The sequence below is a fragment of the Arachis hypogaea genome, chromosome 9, assembly GCF_003086295.3.
Source record: "Arachis hypogaea cultivar Tifrunner chromosome 9, arahy.Tifrunner.gnm2.J5K5, whole genome shotgun sequence".
Taxonomy (NCBI): Eukaryota; Viridiplantae; Streptophyta; class Magnoliopsida; order Fabales; family Fabaceae; genus Arachis; species Arachis hypogaea.
In genome coordinates this window covers 30,103,569-30,110,025 of record NC_092044.1, presented here as the reverse complement: position 1 = coordinate 30,110,025, position 6,457 = coordinate 30,103,569, and the positions used below count along the sequence as shown (strand labels likewise).

Genomic DNA, 6,457 nt, shown 5'->3' with positions numbered 1-6,457 from the left:
ACTCATCTTTTGAGGGGGAAAGAATTTGGTCAAGAAGGCATTGACCAACTTTTCCCAAGAGTTCAGGCTTTCTTTAGGTTGTGAGTCCAACCATGTTCTAGCTCTGTCTCTCACAGCAAAGAGGAAAAGCGTAAGTCTGTAAATCTCGGGATCAACCCCATTGGTCTTAACAGTATCACAGATTTGCAAGAATTCAGTTAAGAACTGATGAGGATCTTCTAATGGAAGTCCATGAAACTTGCAGTTCTGCTGCATTAGAAAAACTAATTGAAGCTTAAGCTCAAAGTTGTTTGCTCCAATGGCAGGAATTGAGATGCTTCTTCCATAGAAGTTGGAAGTTGGTGCAGCATAGTCACCAAGCATCTTCCTTGCATCTCTAGCATTGTTGTTGGGTTCAGCTACCATGTCTACTTCTTTTTTGAAATTCTCTGTAAGGTCCTCTCTGGAATGTTGTGCTTTAGCTTTTCTTAGCTTCTTCTTGAGGGTCCTTTCAGGTTCAGGATCAGCTTCAACAAGAATGTTTTTATCCCTGTTTCTGCTCATATGAAAAAGAAGAGAACAAAAGGGAGTAGTGGAATCCTCTAAGTCACAGTATAGAGATTCCTTGAGGTGTCAGAAAAAAAGAAGAATAGAGGAATTCGAACACAGAGAGAGAGAGAGAGAGGGTTCGAATTATAAGTAGAAGAGAAATGTTAGCAAATAAATAAAAAGAGATGAGAGAGAGGGAGTATTCAAAAATTTGAAAAAGAAATAAAATAAAATTAGAATTGAAAACAATTAGTTAATTAAAAAGATTTTTGAAAAAGTAGTTAGTGATTTTCGAAAATTGGAAGTGGAAAAGTGGTTAGGTGGTTTTGAAAAAGATAAGAAATAGTAATTAGTTGAAAAAGATTTGAAAACAATTTTGAAAAGATAAGAAGTTAGAAAAAGATATTGAAATCAAAATTTAAAAAGATATGATTGAAAAAGATTTGATTTTAAAAAGAGATGATTAAAAATATATGATTGAAAAAGATTTGATTTTTAAAAAGATATGCTTGAAAAGATATGATTGAAAAAGATTTGATTTTTAGAAATCGATGACTTGACTAACAAGAATTTAAAAGATATTTTTGAAAATATGAGATTAAGAAAAAGATTTTTGAAAAATTAGTTTGAAAATTTCAAAAAAAGAAACATGAAGAATAAAAGTTTAAAATATGTTTAATGCAAAAAATTATGAATTAAAATATGAAAATTTGAAAAAAATTTGAATTTGAAACGAAATTACCTCCCCTGTGTCATCCTGGCATTAAACACCCAGGATGCTATCTATTATGGCATTTAACGCCCAGAATGCTACCTCTTTGGGTGTTTAATGCCCAGCCAGGTATCCTGGCTGGCATTAAACGCTAGAAATCCTTCTTTACTGGGTGTTTTTCTAAACGCCCAGAATGCTGCCATTTCTGGCGTTAAACGCCCAAAATGCTGCCATTCTGGCGTTTAACGCCCAGAATGATAGCTTTACTGGCGTTAAACTCCCAGAATGGTAGCCATTCTGGCGTTTAACTCCCAAAGTGCCTCTTTACTGGCGTTTTGACGCCAGTGAGCTCTTTTTCTCTGCGATTCTTCTGCTTTATATTCTGAATCTTCATTTCTCTGTATTATTTACTTGAAAATATATCTTTTTGATTTTTTTGAATTTTTAATGAAGAGAGAAAAACAACAAAATGAAATAAAACATAAAAACATGCAAGATCAAAACAAGTAATGCATGCAAGGACACTTTGAATGTCAAGATGAACACCAAGAACACTTTGAAGATCATGCTGAACATCAAAAACATATTTTTGAAAATTTTTAAGAAAAGAAAGACATGCAAGACACCAAACTTAGAAAATTTGAATGTTCAGACACTATGATTTTGAAAATGCATATGAAAAAAAACATAAAACACAAAACAGGAAAATCATGAGATCGAACAAAGGAAACCATCAAGAACAACTTGAAGATCACAGAAGAACACAATGCATGAATTATTTTTTTTTGTTTTTTAATTTTTTGTTTTTTGTTTTTTTTTCTTCGAAAATAAAAATAAAAATTACCCAATCTAAGCAACAAGATAAACCGTCAGTGGTCCAAACTTGAACAATCCCCGGCAACGGCACCAAAAAGTTGGTATACGAAATTGTGATTCACACTTTTCACAACTCCGCATAGCTGACCAGCAAGTGCACTGGGTCGTCCAAGTAATACCTTACGTGAGTAAGGGTCGATTCCACGGAGATTGTCGGCTTGAAGCAAGCTATGTTCATCTTGTAAATCTCAGTCAGGCGGATTCAAATGGTTATGAGGTTTGATAGTAAAAAGAACAATAAAACATAAAATAAAATAAAGTCACTTATGTAGTCCCTTGGTGAGAATTTCAGATAAGCGTTTGGAGATGCTTTGTTTCCTCTGAACTTCTGCTTTCCTACTGTCCTCATCCAATCATGTGTACTCCCTTCCATGGCAAGCCGTATGTTGGTGGATCACCGTTGTCAATAGCTACCATCCGTCCTCTCAGTGAAAACATGTCCTCTATGGTTTCCCACATGGCTAATCAGCTGTTGGTTCTCGATCGTGTCGGAATAGAATACATTTATTCTTTTGCACACTATCACTACGCCCAACAGTCACGAGTTTGAAGCTCGTCACAGTCATCCCATCCCAGATCCTACTCGGAATACCACAGACAAGGTTTATACTTTTCGGATCTCAAGAATGCTGCCAATTGGTTCTAGCTTATACCACGAAGGTTCTAATGTCACGGATTCGAATGCTCTGTTGTCAGGAGAGGTGATTCAGATCCATGGGTCAGAGACCAAAGAGAATATACTCTAGTTGTCGTCCAATGACTACGTTGAATATCATGTAGACCGCTTTGTGGTTGTCAGGCACGTGGATCTTGGCTAAGCGAGTAACGAAGATTGAGTGATTGTCACGGGTCACCCCTTCATTCTGACTTAACTGAATTAAGTCCAATAGTATATCTTGGAGGAGAAGTAGGCGTGAATTGAATAGAAAAACAATAATACTTGCATTAATACTCGAGGAACAGCAGAGCTCCTCACCTTAATCTATGAGGTGTAGAAACTCCACCGTTGAAAATACATAAGAACAAAAGGTCTAGGCATGGCCGAATGGCCAGCCTCCAAAAAGGGTTCGAAGAACTCCCCAAAAGGTCAAAGACTCTAAATACAATAGTAAAAAGTGCTATTTATACTAAAAATAGTAAACTAGGTTTACAAAAAATGAGTAGATAGTGCAGAAATCCACTTCTGGGACCCACTTGGTGTGTGTTTGGGCTGAGCCTTGAAGCTTTCACGTGCATAGGCCATCCTTGGAGTTAAACGCCAGCTTTGGTGCCAGTTCTGGCGTTTTACTCCAGAAAAGGGCCTCTTGTGGGCGTTTAAACGCCAGTTTGGGCGATCAAATCTCGGACAAAGTATAGACTATTATACATTTCTGGAAAGCCCAAGATGTCTACTTTCCAAAGCAATTGAGAGCGCGCAAATTGGGTGTCTGTAGCTCTAGAAAATCCACTTCGAGTGCAGGGAGGTCAGAATCCAACAGCATCTGCAGTCCTTTCTCAGCCTCTGAATCAGATTTTTGCTCAGGTCCCTCAATTTCAGCCAAAAATTACCTGAAATCACAGAAAAATAGACAAACTCATAGTAAAGTCTAGAAATGTGATTTTTGCATAAAAACTAATAAAAATATACTAAAAAGTAACTAAAACATACTAAAAGCTACCTAAAAATAATGTCAAAAAGCGAGGGAACATCTATCACAGCTCCTGCTGTGGCTAGGAAAGGTCTTCCAAGGATAATGCATTCATCCTTTTCCTTCCCAGTGTCTAAGATTATGAAATCAGCAGGGATGTAAAGGCCTTCAACCTTTACTAACACGTCCTCCACTATTCCATAAGCTTGTCTTAATGACTTGTCTGCCAATTGTAATGAGAACAAGGCAGGTTGTACCTCAATGATCCCCAGCTTCTCCATTACAGAGAGTGGCATAAGATTTATCCCTGACCCTAGATCACATAGAGCCTTTTCAAAGGTCATGGTGCCTATGGTACAAGGTATTAAGAACTTGCCAGGATCTTGTCTCTTTTGAGGTAAAATTTGCTGAATCTAGGTATCTAGTTCATTAATGAGCAAGGGAGGTTCACTTTCCCAAGTCTCATTACCAAACAACTTGGCATTCAGCTTCATGATAGCTCCTAAGTATTGAGCAACTTGCTCTCCAGTCACATCTTCATCCTCTTCAGAGGAAGAATAGTCTTCAGAGCTCATGAATGGTAGAAGGGGATTTAATGGAATCTCTATGGTCTCTATATGAGCCTCAGATTCCTTTGGATCCTTAATAGGAAACTCCCTCTTGCTTGAAGGACGTCCCAGGAGGTCTTCCTCACTAGGATTTTCGTCCTCCTCCTCCCTTGTGCATTCGGCCATATTGATTATATCAATGGCCTTGCACTCTCCTTTTGGATTCTCTTCTGTATTGCTTGGAAGAATACTGGGAGGAGTTTCAATGACTTTCTTACTCAGCTGGCCCACTTGTGCCTCCAGATTTCTGATGGAGGATCTTGTTTCACTCATGAAACTTAAAGTGGCCTTTGACAGATCAGAGACTAGATTAGCTAAATTAAAAGTGTTTTGTTCAGAATTCTCTGGCTGTTGCTGAGAAGATGATGAAAAAGGCTTGCTATTGCTCAGCCTATTGCGTCCACCATTGTTAAAGCCTTGTTGAGGCTTTTGTTGATCCTTCCATGAGAAATTTGGATGATTTCTCCATGATGAGTTATAGGTGTTTCCATAAGGTTCACCCATGTAATTAACCTCTGCCATGGCAGGGTTCTCAGGATCATAAGCTTCTTCAGAAGCTGCCTCTTTAGTACTGTTGGATGCATGTTGCCATCCATTCAGACTTTGAGAGATCATGTTGACCTGTTGAGTCAACACTTTGTTCTGAGCCAATATGGCATTCAGAGCATCAATTTCAAGAACTCCTTTCTTCTGAGGTATCCCATTATTCATGGAATTCCTCTCAGAAGTGTACATAAATTGGTTGTTTGCAACCATATCAATGAGTTCTTGAGCCTCTTCAGGCGTTTTCTTTAGGTGAATAGATCCATCTGCAGAATGGTCCAATGACATTTTCAAAAATTCAGATAGACCATAATAGAATATATCTAATATGGTCCATTCTGAAAACATGTCAGATGGACATCTTTTGGTCAGCTGCTTGTATCTTTCCCAAGCTTCATAGAGGGATTCACCATCTTTTTGTTTGAAGGTTTGAACATCTACTCTCAGCTTGCTCAGCTTTTGAGGAGGAAAGAATTTATCCAAGAAGGCTATGACCAGCTTATCCCAGGAGTCCAGGCTATCCTTAGGTTGTGAATCCAACCATATTCTAGCTCTGTCTCTTACAGCAAAAGGGAAAAGCATGAGTCTGTAGACTTCAGGATCAACTCCATTCGTCTTTACAGTCTCACAGATCTGCAAGAACTCAGTTAAAAATTGATAAGGATCTTCAGATGGAAGTCCATAAAACTTGCAGTTTTGTTGCATTAAGGCAACTAGCTGAGGTTTCAGCTCAAAGTTGTTGGCTCCAATGGCAGGAATGGAGATGCTTCTTCCATCAAATTTGGACGTTGGCTTTGAGATGTCACCAAGCATTCTCCTTGCATTATTATTGTTTTCGGCTGCCATCTCCTTCTCTTGTTCGAAAATTTCTGAAAGGTTGTTTCTGGATTGTTGTAATTTAGTTTCTCTTAGTTTCCTTTTCAGAGTCCTTTCAGGTTCAGGATCAATTTCAACAAGAGTGCCTTTTTCCCTATTCCTGCTCATATGAAAGAGAAAAAAACAAGAAAAGAAGAGGAATCCTCTATGTCACAGTATAGAGATTCCTTTGTGTTAGTATAAAAAGAGAGGGGAGAAGAATGAAGAAGAATGAATAGTCTGTATAAAGAGTAAGGATAGGGGAGGTGAAGAGAAGTGTTAGTAAATAAATAATTAAATAGAATAAGAAAAGAGAGGGGAATTTCGAAAATAATTTTGAAAAAGGGGTTAGTAATTTTTGAAAATTAAAGATAAGATGTAATTAAAATTAAAACATGAAACAATTAGTTAATTAAAAAGAATTTTTGAAAAAGGGGTGAGATATTTTCGAAAATTAGAGAGGAAAGAGTAGTTAGGTGGTTTTGAAAAAGATAAGAAACAAACAAAAAGTTAATTAGTTAGTTGAAAAAGATTTTAAAATCAAATTTTAAAAAGATAAGAAGATAAGAAGTTAGATAAGATATTTTAAAATTAACTTTTGAAAAAGATAAAATTTTGAAAAAGATAAGATATGTTTGAAAAAGATTTAATTTTAAAATTAAAATTAATTACTAACAAGAAACTAAAAGATAAGATTCTAGAACTTA

The 6,457-nt window shown here is 36.8% G+C and overlaps 1 non-coding gene across 1 annotated transcript; it reads left to right on the top strand.

The window, feature by feature from the left end:
* Positions 1-5,241: 5,241 nt before the first annotated feature.
* On the top strand, positions 5,242-5,345 carry LOC112713625 (small nucleolar RNA R71). The gene has a single exon (XR_003158595.1). It is a non-coding gene; the product is annotated as a small nucleolar RNA R71 (small nucleolar RNA).
* The last annotated feature ends 1,112 nt before the right edge of the window (positions 5,346-6,457 follow it).